Below are 15,235 nucleotides of genomic sequence, written 5' to 3' on the forward strand. Positions count from 1 at the left end.
TTATTGTGAAAGAGAGGGGGAGACAGAGAGAGAGAGAGAGAGATCTTCCATTTGCTGGTTTACTTCCCACATGACCACAACAGCCAGCACTGGACCAGGCTGAAACCAGGAGCCAAACATCCAGGTGTAGAGACCCAACCACTTGGGCCATCTTGCATGGCCTTCTGAGGCCATCAGCAGGGAGCTGGATTGGAAGTGGAGCAGCCAGGACATGAACTGGCACCCATATGGGATGCTGGTGCTGCAGGCCTTGGCTTTAACCCGCTGCACCACAGTGCCAGCCCCTGCTTTGCAACTTTTAACAAAAGAAGATCTGAGAACTACTTGGCTGGATACGCTGGGTCATTTTAAATTTAAAAATGACATCCCACTTTTGATAAGACCAAGAAACAGGTCGGCCCCTAACCACCAGAAGGGAGGGCTCTGCCCACCTCTGTTTTTTGTGAGATTCTCATGCATTCTGGCTCAGAGACCTGGTCTTCCCCCAGGGTCCTCTGTGGCACTGGCCCCCTGCAGTGCCCTCCAGGACAGGGTGGCCTGCCATTAGGGACATGCCAGGTATTAATTACACGGCCATGGTGCTAAGTTGCAGGCTTGGAGGATCCCAACGGCCGACCTTAGCAGCAAAGACCAAAACCTGCAGCTAGTCTGTAAAACCAGCCCATCATGTATTTAAGAGTTAAACAGGAAAGATCTGCCTGTTTTCAGCCCTCTGGCTGCCTGCTTCTCTCCATTAACGCAGACGGACGGAAAGTGACTGGCGGCTGGCCTTGCCCATGTAGTGCGTCCATTCCCTTTGCAACCGAAACCCACAGAGGGAAAGCAGTTCATCTTCCTAACTCCTGTGAACAGACACAGGCTTTGGAGAAACAGTTTGTGCAGACGACGCCTACTACCCATGCGAGGGAGGTTTGTAACACCAAGCGTGTAGAAAGCTGTCTCCCTCACCTCCAGCCCACCCCACCGTGCACGGTTGTGATCTGCCTGCCATGTGGTGTTGGGCTGGGCCACAGAGGGTAACCGTGCCTAGAGAAAGCAAGGTGGGAACTGTTGCGCTGTTATCCCACCCCAGACAGGCCGTGCCTTTGGATGCTCGCATCCCAAGGCGGTGGGACTTTGGTCTCTTGCCCTGGGCTCTCCTGGTGTCCTCTGAGTTGTGTGGTGGTGACTGTCACCCTACAGATACAGGTGTGCAGATACCCATGCTGGTGTTCCCGGATGCTAGGGGCCACATCCTGTCTCTGACTTCAGCTCCTGCCCCTTGGGCTGTCCTCTTTGGTTTTGGTATTGCCCTAGGGGTTGATGGTAACTTACTGGCAAGTCTTAAGAATTTAGGTTATCTTTCCCACTGTACTGCAAGTCCCAGCCCATGGTTAACTTCTCCTGTAAGCCTTTGGCTTGTCTTCCAGCTTCAGATCTGCGTGGGGTTGGCACGGTGACTGGGAGAAGGGCCAGAGGTGGACTTTTGGCCTTTGCCCCATATTGGAGTGCCTCGTTTGAGTCTTGGCTGTGCTTCTGATCCAGTGTCCCTAATGCACACCCTGGGAGACAGTATATGATGGCCCAAGCACTTGAGTATCACTCACATGGGAGATCTGGGCCAAGTTCTGAGCTCCTGGCTTCAGCTTGGATTAAGTCCTAGAGGCATTTCGGGTGTAAATGAACTGATGGAAGATTCTCTCTCTCTCTCTCTCTCTCTCTCTCTCTCTCTCTCTCCTCCTTCCTCCCTCTCTCCCTTTCAAATAAATATATTTCTAAGAATAGTAATGAAAACAACAAGCTGGGCTTTTTGTTAAAAAAAAAGTTTTGGGCCGGCGCCGTGGCTCAACAGGCTAATCCTCCGCCTTGCGGCGCCGGCACACCGGGTTCTAGTCCCGGTCGGGGCACCGATCCTGTCCCGGTTGCCCCTCTTCCAGGCCAGCTCTCTGCTGTGGCCAGGGAGTGCAGTGGAGGATGGCCCAAGTCCTTGGGCTCTGCACCCCATGGGAGACCAGGATAAGCACCTGGCTCCTGCCATCGGAACAGCGCGGTGCGCCGGCCGCAGTGCGCCTACCGCGGCGGCCATTGGAGGGTGAACCAACGGCAAAGGAAGACCTTTCTCTCTGTCTCTCTCTCTCACTGTCCACTCTGCCTGTCAAAAATAAAAAAAAAAAAAGTTTTAACTGACTAAAATTGTATATATTGTATACAACATGCTGTTTTATTTTTTAACAACTATTTATTTGAAATGCAAAGTTAGAGAACAATATATCTGCCATCCACTGGTTCACTCCCCAGATAGCTGCAATGGCCAGGGCTGGACCAGGCCAAACCCAGGAGCCTGGAGCTTCCTCTGGGTCTTCCATGTGGGTAGCAAGGGCCCAAGCTCTTGGGTAATCTTCTGTTGCATTCCTAGGCACATTAGCAAGGAGCGGGATTGGAAGTAGAGCAGCCAGGACTCGAACTGGCACCCATATGGGATGCCAACATTGCAGGTGGCAGCCTAACTGGTTATACCACACCACCGGCCCAACATGGTGTGTTCAAATACGTATACATTATGGAATGGCTAAACCAAACTATGTATTATTTCCTTTCATACTTCTGGTGCTGAGAATACTTAAAATCTACTCTCAAATTTTCAAGTGTTCAGAGAATTATTAGCTGGAGTCAATGTGTTGGACAGTAAATCTGAAACGTATTCCTCCTGTCTAAATGAAATTCTGTACCCTCTACCGACAGCCCCCCAACGGCCACACACCCTCCTCCCCTTGCCTCTGGCAATCACCATTTTACTGTCTATTTATATCAGCTCAGCTTTTTCAGATTCCACACGTACATGCGATCATGAGGTATTTATCTTTCTGTGCCTGGCTTATTTTCCTTAATAGAGTGTCCTCCAGGTTTATCCACGTTGTCACAGATGACAGGATTCCCCTCTCTCCCGTGGCTGAATAACGTTCCAATGTGTCTATACCCCACATTTTCTTTATCCGTGCGTTCGTTGTGAACACTTAGTTTGCATGCATGTAGTAGCTGTTGTGAATGTGCTGTAATAAACGTGAGAGTGCATGTTTAGTAACACACTGATTTTATTTCCTCTGTATATGTACCCGGTCATGGAATCGATTGTATGCTAACCCTCTTTTTAATTTTTTTTTGAGGTCAGGGCTGAGCCTTTTGACTGTGAATAGACACGTGCTGTCTGTGTCTCACCTGCAACCAAACCCTACTCTTGCCCATTGCTCCTCAGTTCCCAAGACTTGTGACAGCATCCAGAGCCCGGCTTCACGGGTTTTCTCTGGAAGGAAGCCTTTCTGTGCAGGGCCTGGGACGGGCTATGCAGTGACCTCCAACACGGAGCGTGCAGTGACTTTGTCGTGGACTCTGGCCTTTGCTTCTGTGGTCACCCCCTGCAGTCCTTGCTGAAGAAATTGTGCTCTTGTTCCGTGGCATCCAGGGTGGTGACCCTGAGGGATCAGCATCCTACGTGAAGGTCCAGTCACCTGCGGCTTTTTGAAGTTTGGTCCTGGTGTTCCTCAGCTTTGAGAAGCTGATCCCATAGAGACTTCGGCCCTCTTCCCTAAGAAGCGGTCTTTGGGAGGCTTGGAGAGCACTGGTCCAGGCACCTGGACCTGCTGGGGCATCCTGGGGCAGTGCAATTAGCTGTTTCTTCTGGTTTTACACAGCATGTGAATCAGAAAGAGGTATGGTCTTTCGCTAGGTCCATCCTTTGCTTAGGAGCTGTGTTGAGAGGCAAACTCTGGACCAGATTCCCTGCAAAGGGTCTTCATCGGGCATCCCCCCTCCTGCACAAGGGCCTGTGGTGGAGCTGTTGGCCCAGGCTGCTCCCTGCGCTTACCTGTGTCCCAACACTGGCAGGCTTGGAAGGCAGCTTCCCTGCCTCGCTCCCACCGTGGGCATGTGCCTCTTCTCTGTTGTAGAACAAAGAGTTCCTGGCAGATACAGACTCAGCATCCAAGCCTGCTTGTCTGACAGTGCGTCTGGGTCATGGGTCACTGTTTCCGTCAGGTTGCTTACTCGTGGTCTGCAAAAGTTTGCTAAGACACAGCACTTCCTCTGGCTTTGATACGGGGGAATGGGCTGGAAGATCAGGTAGGTATAAATGATCTGGAAGATTTGTCACGATTTCTGTGCAGCCCTGCACTCCAGTGACATCCCTTTACACTTCAATCCAGTATGCCACTTTCCCATGATGCTCCTGTGTCTCATCCAGGACCAGGAAGCAGCAGAAGCTGTGATGGCCTTGTGAGAGTTAAACCCCATGTGGAGCTGACGTTCAGCTCCCAGAAAGCCTCACACACACTAAACCCCACCCCAAAGCTATTTGTTTATTCATTAGGGGGCCACCCCATCCCCTCACAAAAGGGACTGTTGCACACCCAAGCAGCCCTTCTGCCTCTTGACTTCTTGTTTTTTTGTGGCTCCTTCTCCGGCCTCTTCTCACCCTCTGTCCTTATAGGCGGCTCTCTGGCCCACTCATGACACCTGTCTCAGGTGGGATTGCTCACCCTCAACACACTCTCACGTAGGCACCTTACCTATGCCTCTGCTTTGAATTCTTTTTTTAAGGTTTGTTGGGGCTGGCATTGTGGTGTAGTTAGTTAAACCACTACCTACAATGCTGGCATCCCATATGGGTGCCAGATGGAGACCTGGCTGCTCTACTTCCAATCCAGCTCCCTGCTGATGCACCTGGGAAAGCAGTGGAAGATGGCCCAAGTACTCGGGCCCCTGCCACCCATGGCAGAGACAGGGAGATAACTGGAATCCTAGCTTCAGCTGGCACAGCCTTGAATGTTAGCAGTTTGGGGGAGTGAACCAGAAGATGAAAGCCCCCCCCTTCTAAAAATAAAATATTGAAAAATAAATAAGAAATAAGATTTATTTATTTGAAGGGTAGAGTGACACATAGAGAGACAGATTATCTTCCATCCACAGGTTCACTCACCAAATGGCTGCAATGGCTGGAGCTGGGCCAGGGCAAAGCCATGAGCAAGGAACTCCAGCTGGGTCTCCCACATGGGTGGCAGGGGCCCAAGGACTTGGGCCATCTTCTGCTGCTTTCCCAGGTACAGTAGCAGGGAGCTGGATCAGAAGTGGAGCAGTCAGGCCTCCAACCGGTGCTCATATGGGATGCGGGCATTGCAGGTGGCAACTTAGCTTGCTGTGCCTAACGCCGGCTCTCTCTTTTGAATTCTTACCTTTTACAAATTGAGATAGTTATTCCTGTAACAGCTTAACCTGGAAATTACCCAGTAGGTCTCAAGCTGTGAGCCATGAGCCCTCAAACTAGGCTGAGTGGATCCATCGTAAGCCCACAGTAACACAGCTGGTTTCAATGTCTCAGACTGGTCAGTTCTAGAATGGCCTGAGGACACGGAGCCTTCCTTCCAGCCATGAAGTGTCTGGAGTTCTTCTGCCCTTTGCACAACCTTTCAACTTCCTCCCATCCTGCCTCGCGCCACGCCCCTGGGCTGGGCCTGGGCTAGGCCTGGACTGGAGGGCACCAAGCTGTGTCCTCAACAGAAATCGTGCTTAGTCAGCATGGTCTGGGGTTGTCCACTCAGCAGAAAATCAACAGGGAGTTAGCAGAGTCCCTGGCTCTGGGAGTCTGCCACAGAGCCTGTCCCGAGGCTGGGGTGGATCCTCCCCAGTCTCTCCTGCCTGGGCGACCCCCAGCATATTTGCAAAGAACCTTTCTGGCACAGGAAGTGTCGGGGCTAGTGAGCTGAAATGCGCTTTGTGCAAAAACCTATCTCTCAAGATTGCTCTGCATTCAATTTCCCACCTAGGTAGAAAGCCCTGAGTGGCTTCCCGTTGTTGCCCTTTGTGTCACTGTCCCCTCTCTGAAGCCCTAGCTGCTCTCTCCTTGCTGAGTGTCCCGCTTGGAGAGGCCGTGCCCCTGCCTGTCTGTGCCCCAGAGACAGCAGCCTCTGTCCAGCCTGCTGCAGCGGCTCCCCCCCTGCCTCCGTTGTGCTCAGCAGGGGAGTTTGAAATCAGCTTTCCTGCAAGGGCTCCTCAGTTAGCCTCACCTGTTCTCCAGTCTAACCTGTTCATCCCTCCCTCACCTCCTCCTCTTAAGGTGCCTTTCGTAATCACCACCGTGAATGCCCGCCAGCTGTTTTTCAGTGCATGTGTTCCCAGTCCCTTTTTCTCCGCTGAGCTCCCTGAAGGCCCACAGTCGGGGCACTGGATCTGGGTCCTCTCGATCCCCACCTGCTGACCTCTTTCCTGGACGTCCAGAGGTTTGGTCCTCAGCAGCAGAGTGGGGGCAGCTTCACCCACAGCCCCCAGTCATGAAGTAACTCATTGTCTTTTTAGGGCTTGGAGCTGCCAGCACTTTTCAGAGACAACTGGGAAGGCAGAGCCACATATCTTTGCTGCCTACTAGAATATTCCCAGCACCCAAGGGAAACAGTGCTGGGTCAGTGTCCCATGGGGAAGCTGTGAAGAGGAACGAGGGTGCTCTGGCACCCATACATACCTAAAGACCCTCGTAGCCAACGGTCAATTTCCCACCTACTCCCTTTGGGGAAAGGTGCTGATAGGGCTCTGAGGATCTTCCTTCCAGAGAATTCTTGGCAGTGACAATGCCTACTGAGGCATTCATCTAAAACAAAAATTAAAATCTTGTCTAGACACAAATGATATTTGGCAGTGGGCGGTGGGTCCTTGATCTGCGATATTAGGTGGTGGCTGGGAGGAGACAAGTCCCTCTTGGTGAGCTGTGGGATGGCTTGAGAGGCAGGGGCAGGAAGACTTTTGCTGCACTGGGAGCTCAGCTTTGAGAACGGAGGCTACACCTAGAGCCTGAGGCGGAGGGTAGCCAGCGAGCTCCCTTCCATGTCGTAGAAGGGGAAACCTGGAGAGGCAGCAGTGACTGGAGAGAATGCCCCAAAGCCAGGGGCCACTGCCTCTCAGCAGGCAGAGCGCATGGGGCTTCCGACGGCTGCAAGCAGCCGCAGCCTCAACGCAGGTCGACAAGCACTTCTTTGACACCACTTTGTGCCTAGCCTTGTGCTATGAGAGAAGTGGGGGCAGAGAAGATGGGGGCACGTGGCAGGTGCTGAAATCTTTATGGAGAAACTTGTATAATGCAGTGAGTTTGGGGGTGGGGCCAGGGATTGCAGCCAGTCTTTTGTGATATCTACAGCTTCCCTCACCCTGCAAGATGGTGTTCTTTCCGGGCAAGGAAGCTGATTCATGGGAGATACAGTCCTAAGCGTGTCCTCACCAAGCTGGGCCCACTAAGAGAGGGTTAATGTCTTAGATAGGCCCCTTGTGCACCTGGAAGTGTGATTAACACTAGAACAACAGGTGTTTGCTAAATTCACCTGAATATGCCTCTAATCCCAGATTGTCTCCAAAATCCTGGGTGGAGAAGGGTGGTTTGGGGCGGGCAACAGGATCCTGGTAAAGCCATTTGTAATCTGGGTGTGGCTCCCCAGGGGAAGGTAGCTCAGACCAGCCTGGTTTGGCCTCTTTGGTCTTGGCCTGGCCTCACTGATGGGCGTGGGGGTGGGCAGTGGACTGAGTGGGCTCCCTGCCTCCTTCCCCACCCCATCCAGGCGTGCTCTGGACTTGGCCTGCACCTGACCACTCTATGCTGTCACGTCAGCCTCTCACTTCTGCAGGGCAGACGTGGGCAGGAGGGGCCGGGCGGACTCTGCCTGCCGAGGGGGCTGTGTAAATCACCGTGACAGGCTCCTTTCATGCCGCCAGCCCTCCTCCTCTCTTTCCCAAACCCTCTCCCCTTGTGTTTATTTTTGTTGCGGATTTATTAGACACAGAGGTAAGTGCCCATGGAGCTCGATGAACTGTCATGCCTGCCGCATGAATAAAATCATTCACTGACAAAACCCTTTAAACATTCTTTAAAAAGAAGGTGGGGGAGGACTGGGGGAGAGGAGTGAAGGAGGAAGCAGCGCCCCAGGTCAGCACGGTGGCCAAGAACAACCGAAACCCAGGCGGTGGCCTCTCCTGGCGTTCAAGAATGTAACGAGGGCCTTCCGCGCTGCCTTCAATCCACCCGGTTCATCAAGACGTGTGTCATCTCTCCCGCGGGGTTCTGGGGTCCTGAGTTCAGCTCTTTGTCTCAGCTGCCAGAGAGCTGCCAGTCGGGCAAGCTGAGTGGTGGCTGTGCACCTGCTCAAAGCAATTGCCAAGAACCTCAAGGCGTGTCAGGCCGAGTCTCGGCCCCTCTGGAACCCACAGTGAACTTCCCTTATCGAAACCCTCCCAGCTCTTCCAGGGATTCCTGCTTTTTTGAGGTCTTTCTTCCTACAGCTACTGAAACACATGGATGGTTCAGCTGAACGTAGCAAGAAGCCGTCCCGTGTCCTCTTACTGTGTGCTGCCCACATGCCCGGCACTGTACGAAGGACTTTCTTCCCACCATCACCCTCCCATCCCCTCAGCAGCCCTGGAAAGCAGGTACTGTGACTGTCTCCCTTTCAGGTGTGGGGACACTGAGAAAGTGGTTTTGTAAGTTGCACAGCCTGTGCTGACGTACAGGACGCTGAGTTGGCTGAATCTCACAGGGTAAGGTATGGAGACAGGCAGAGCTTGAACCCCTCAGCTGACCCTGAGGGCGCCCCTGACCCCTGCTCCCCTCTAGCTGTAAGGCAGCAGCTTTCACAGCACAATCTCACAGGTTTGGGTGCATTCTGCCCTCCGAGAGTAAATGACCAAGCACTCCACCCATCAGGACCAGCAACAAGTGAAGACCTCCCTCCCTGTCTTCTGCTGTATGCCTGCAGGCTCAGGAGCGTTCAGGGGTGTTAAAATGTGCAGTCGTTGGCCTTGATCTTGGGTGGGGGTGCCAGCCTCTGGAGGAACTGCAGAGGGTTCATGTCTGACAGGCGGTAACGGGATAGCAGCCTCACCATGGAGTGGCAGGCACATCAGGGGACTTGGTCTTCCCCACAAGAATGAGTGAGACACAAATCACGTAGGAGCTCCCATGAGGACTGCTGCAATACTGGGCCCCCTGTTCTGCTGCGCACATGGATGCTGCACCTTCTCAGATGTCCTTGGGGTGACCTCTGAGGCCTGAGAGGTCACTGACTCTGGTCCCGGGAGGTCACCTTGCTTCAGCTGATGAAAAGCCCTTGCTGGTTTTCCTTCTCCTGCCCTTCCTCCACCTCCTCTTCTTTGGTTTCTCTCCCAGCCAGTTCTTTCTTTTTGCTTGCTGTTTGTTTATAGTTTGTGTTCAATGCAAATAAAGTTCCTAATATAAAAACATTATTAGGAACAAAGCCAAGTTACATGCATAAAATGCACAATGAGAACATATGTCCTGCATGTGAATATGAAGGAAGAAATAGTGTTCATTTGAACACATTCGAGAGCTTGTGACAGGGGCTGCTGTTGTGGGTAATGGATTAAACCACTGCCTGTGCCACTGACATCCCATGTGGGTGCTGGTTCGATCCACTCTCTTCTGATCCTGCTGCCTGCTAATGGCCTGGGAAAGCAGCAGTAGATGGTTCCAGTGTTTGGGCCCCTGCCACTCACGTGGAAGACCTGGAAAGAAGCTCTTGGCTCCTGGCTTTGGATTCTCCCCAACTCGAGCCATTGCAGCCATTGGGGGGGGGGGGGGTTAAACCAGTGGATGGAAGATTTTTCTCTCTCAACTCTGTCTTTCAAATAAATAAATGAGTAAATCTTAAGAGAGAGAGAGAGAGAGTCCAGAGCCACAGATCTTATTGGCTCTAAGCTGAAAAGCCCTTCACTCAGCCCAACTTCCAAAGTGACCACTGCAGCTGAGGGTATGGTCAAGTAGGGTCAGCAACATTGCAGGCAGAACTGTAAATTTCTTGTTAGAGATGCCCCCTGCCTTTACCTGGCCAGCTCTCCTCCCAGGCCAGCCAAGTAATGAAAGTCAACAGAGTGCCTTCCCCTAGGAGGTTCACACCTCCCTTAGGATGTACCCCATGTGAAGAGATAGATAGGTCTGGGCCTCTTAACTCACAAGGCCTAAAGCCCACCAGATTATTATCAAGCCCCTTCTATCAGGTTCTATTTGCCTCTCAATCAGAAAACTTAATTGTAGCTTAGACAGCACCTTTCTTAGCTCCTCCAATAATGACTCTGTCCTTTGTTCTAGGCCCTGTCTAGTGCACATGGGCCTCATTCCTTTGTAATCATAACCTCTACTCTACCACCAATGGCTCTACTCCCACCCTGTGTGTACTGATGGTCCTCTTCCCCACTTAATGTTGTATAATTGTTCAAACCTGGTAAATGCCACTCTTAGGATCATTGGTTACTATCCTCACTCTGTCTTTTATGACCTTGTCTAAACATGATCAGAGTCAGCAAACTTGGAAGGCTTCCATAGCCTTGGCAACTCATGACGACAGCCTAGGGTGGTTACTGGCGCCATAAACTAGAGTGTCAATTTGTTGGGTCAACAACAGGAGCCACTGTGCACTTGCTCCTCATGTGGGATCTCTGTCCTTAATGTGCTGTACATTTTGATTTAATGCTATAACTAGTACTCAAACAGTATGTTTCACTTTGTGTTTCTATGTGGGTGCAAACTGTTGAAATCTTTATACTAAATTGATCTTCTGTATATAAAGAGAATTGAAAATGAATCTTGATGCAAAAGGAAGGGGAGAGGGAGCGGGAGAGGGGAGGGTTGCGGGTGGGAGGGAAGTTATGGGGGGGGGGGAAGCCATTGTAATCCATAAGCTGTACACTGGAAATTTATATTCATTAAATAAAAGTTAAAAAAAAAACTAAAAAAAAAAAAAGAGAGAGAGAGAGAGAGCACAAGTGCTTGTGATAGGTTGGCCCTGATGGCTTTGTTTTGCTTTCTAAGGATGGCAAGCATTGGCTTTTGTTTTCAAAGTGTCTGGCCCCTGAAATCCCAGTGTGTGGTCATGGGAATCAGAGACTTTAGTGAGTGCGTATTTCTAAAAAGATTTCTACATATAAAGGCAGTAAAAAGCCTTCCAGGGCAGGCATTTGGCCAAGTGGTTAAGATGTTGGTTAAGACCCGTGTTCCACATCAGAGTGCCGAGGTCCGATGCTCGTCCTGGCTCCCGACTCCAGCTTCCTGCTAGTGCGGACCCTAGGAGGCAGTGGCAACGGCTCAGGTTACTGAGTGCCTGCCACTCACGCAAGCATTTTGGGAAGTGAATCAAAGGGTGGGCACTCTGTGTCTCTATCTCTTCGTCTCTCTCTCTCTCTCAAATGAATGAATAAATAAATACTTTCCAGAATCGATGTCAGTTTCTATTTTAAACACCAGCTGACACAGAGTGCTCCAAAGACAACTAGCTTTAGTCATAAGGATGAAAAAAAAGTTTTTGTAGAAGTAGTGTAATAATTTTTCTGAGCTCAACTCAGGTGAGTTTCTATGGTAAATATGCCTTGTTTTCTACTTCTGTCAAGACTTGCAAATATGTGCTGAAAATGAATCTTTTATATATACTGAAATAAAAGCATGAATTTAAAGTTATTTGGGGTCACATTCCCATAGCAAAATTAATCCAACTCTCTTTTGGTGGAGGAGAATGTGTGAAGGAACAGCTTCTGGGCTTTTTAGTAGATAAATGAGATTTACTGTTTTCCTTGGCGTTCGGGTAGTTTCCAATCCATCACTGTCCTGGCACATGTCAATTATTCCCAGCAAGTCCAGGGCAATGTCTGAGTCAAGTGCAAGCGAAGACAATTCAGTTTCCAAGAGAACAAATAGGGCTGAGCAATGGAAAATTTTAGTCATCACTAAATTAGTGTTGCCAAAGCAATGCACATAGAATTTTCAGTAGAACCTGGAGATTTCATCCACTGTACAAATACATAGAAACCTGGACACTTTTCATTGTATTTAATAATCATATTGCCTTGTGATATCACATGTCAAAGTGAAAACTGAGTTTCAATTTCATACCCTATTCTTTCACTGTAGATCAAGGTGAAACCATTTTTTTAAATCCCTAAGGTCATTTTCAGATGTCCATATACCCTAGGCCACATTGAATATATTTCTCTCTGTCTTCAGTATTGTATGAATAATTCCATCTGCTAGATTTACCATTTCTCAGGTGTTCTTCAAGGCCACCACATCTGGGAATCTCAATATTTGCTGAATCATATTTGTGTCAATAGAAGTAAAGAGTGAGATCTAGTAAATTGGTCAAGACATTTTTGGTTATTAACTTCTTTGATTGCCTTTCTGAGCTTTAAGAAGGAGCATCTTGATTTTGAAAGATGGGTTAGGGCCACCAGCCCCTAAAAGCTTTCTTTAATATAAGATTTATTTATTTATTTATTTATTTATTTATTTATTTATTTTGAAAGGTAGAGCTACAGAGAGAGAGCGATAAAGAGAGAATGGAGATCTTCCATCCTCTGGTTCACTCCCCAGATGGCCAGAATGGCAAGCTCTGGGCCAGAAACTGCGGCTTCACCTGGGTCTCCCATCTGGGTGTCAGGGACCCAAACACTTGGGTCATCTTCCAATGTTTTTCCCAGGCCATTAGCAGGGAGCTGGATCAGAAGCGGAGCAGCTAGGATGTGAACTGGCACCCATCTGGGATGCCCAAACTAGTAAAAAAGGGACAGCATCAAACATTTGTCCTATAAGAACTGTGTCTCCAGGTAACGAAATAACTGATGAAGGGAAGTTTCTCTGTAGATAAGACAGTTAAGTGAGCAAGAAATTTCACCATTCAGAACCTCACTGAATTCATGAATCTGGGCAATGAATGTACCAGCATTACCAAAAGACAGACAGCTGTCATTATGTGCGTCCTGATAGAAATGCATACCATTAACTTGGAGGAGTCTTGCAAAAGTAAACAAAATCAAACCTGATCCTGATCAAATTTCTGGATCAAAATATCAGTTTATAGGCTGTGAAGGGACAGAGAACTTGCTCAATGAATGCTCAAAGGATGCAATCAACAAAATCCATACACTCTCTCCAACCACATCTTTACCGACGTTCTATCCCCATAGGACAGGTCGGCCTGCATATCTTACTCCAGTGGTCACGCTGTGAATTGTGTCAATATCTAAAACTTCTTTGCCTTAGAACTGACTCCCTAATTACAACCTCCAATTCTTTCCAATCTTAATTCAATCATGTCCTCTACAGCTATTCTCAAATGCCATCTGAATCTCCATCCCATAGGCTGTTCTCACAAAATGCTAGTCTTCTCCTTTCTTCTTTTCACTCCATGTTTGCCTGGATACACTGAGCTGCTTTCCTATTTACCGTGGTCATAACCGTTCAGCAATCCTGTGTGCATTGAGCCATCTGTTTCCTCCGTGTCTGCACCCAGCTCTTTGATGGCTGATGGAGCTCAGTGGGGCAGGGTAGAGGGGTCGTGTGAATGATCCCCACGTTGCCTTCCACCCTTCCTGGAAACCAGCTTCCCTCGCTCTAGACACATTCAGTGATGATTTCAAATCTTTCCACTAGGAAAGAAGCTAACAGAGAATCCCTCAAACTGCCTGCCACCACTACCAATCCCACAAAGCTGAACATCTGCCCAGCCTCTTCCTCTCCATTATTGAAAAGGCGCCTGTAGCCTCTGCAAAATGACTTCTTCGACTTGTGTCTTGGATTCACCACACCCAACTTTTGATAATTTACCATATAAATTATACGTTCTGATTCCTTTCTCTTCAATGTCTGCATCTATCTCTTAAGTATTGTTTTAAAAATAGCTTTATTGAGGTGTAATTGTCATACAATAAAATCCATGTATTTAAAGTGTATAATTTGATGTTTTGACACATGTATAAACACGTAAAAACCATTACCACAATCAAGACGATGAACACACTCATCATCACCCCAAAGGTCTCCTCAGGTCCCTCTCTGATCCTTTGCTGCAGCCCCGCCCTGCTCCTGTTCCCCCAGGCAACTGCTGCTCTGCCATCTATTACCATAGAGTAGTTTGTGTTTTCCGAAGATTTATGTAAGCGGATCACAGCACCTATCCTGTTTTCATCTGACTGCTTTCACTCAGTATAATTATGTTGAGATTCATTCATGCTGTGTATATAAATAATTTATTCTTTTTTACTGCTAAAGTACTATTCTAATGTGATTAAAAACCAAAATTTGTTTACCCATTCACTGGTTGATGGGTATTGGGGAAGTTTCCAGTTTTGTGCTAACCCAAATGAAACTGATAAGAACATCAACGTACAAGTCTTCGTGTTACTCTGCTCTCTTTTCTCCTGGGTAACTATCTAGAATTGACTAGACCACAGGTTGGCTCACATGTAACTTCCCAAGAAGCTGCCAAAATGTTCTCCATGGTGGTTGCACCATTTCACACCCCCACCAGCAGTGTGTAGGAGTCCCAGTTCCTCCACCTCCTCACCAACAATTAGAATGGTGACTCTTTTTACTTGTAAGTATTTCAGTAAATTTGTAGTGGTTTCTCACTGTGGCTTTAATATGCTTAAATGCTAATTACATTGAACATTTTCATATGTTTATTTACTGTACTTTTTCTTTTGTTAAGTTTCTATTCAAGCATTTTGCCCATTTTAATTAGATTGTTTTCTCATTGTATTTTTTAGTTCTTTTATATGCTTTTCAGATATTTTCTCCAAGCTGTGCCTGTCTTTTCATTCCATAACCAGTGTCTTTTAATAATCAGATTTATTATGTGTGGGTTGTGTTGTTCTGTCATTTCTAATACATTTTGCCTTGGTCAAAGTCACAAATATTTTCTTCTAGAAGTTTTATAGTTTCAAATTTTACATTTAGGTCTTTGACCCATTTTGAGTTATTTTTTGTATAAGATGCAAGGAAAGGTTACCTCCTTCTCACAGGATATCCAGCTATTACACAACTATTTGTTGAAAAGATTATCCTTATTCCATTGAAGTACCATGAAGATCAGTTGCCCATACATTTTAGACTTTCTATTTCTGGACTATTATGTTTCACTGATGTACATTTTATCATTAAGCCAATACTATACTTTTAGTTTCTATAGCTTTATAGTAAGAATTGAAATCAGTTAATATTCCCTTTGTTCTTCTTTTGCAAAATTTGTTGGACTACTTTAGGTCCTTTGCATTTCCATATGAATTTTAGAATACCTTTTATTTTTCAGACAAGCCTGCTAAGAATTTTACTGGAATTGCATTTAATCTATAGGTCAATGTGGGTAGAATTGACTTTTTAATAATGAATGTTTCCATCCATGTACAAAGTATATCTTTTCATTATTTAGGTCTTCTTTGATCTCTT

The sequence above is a fragment of the Lepus europaeus genome, chromosome 7 (assembly GCF_033115175.1).
Source record: "Lepus europaeus isolate LE1 chromosome 7, mLepTim1.pri, whole genome shotgun sequence".
Classification (NCBI taxonomy): Eukaryota; Metazoa; Chordata; class Mammalia; order Lagomorpha; family Leporidae; genus Lepus; species Lepus europaeus.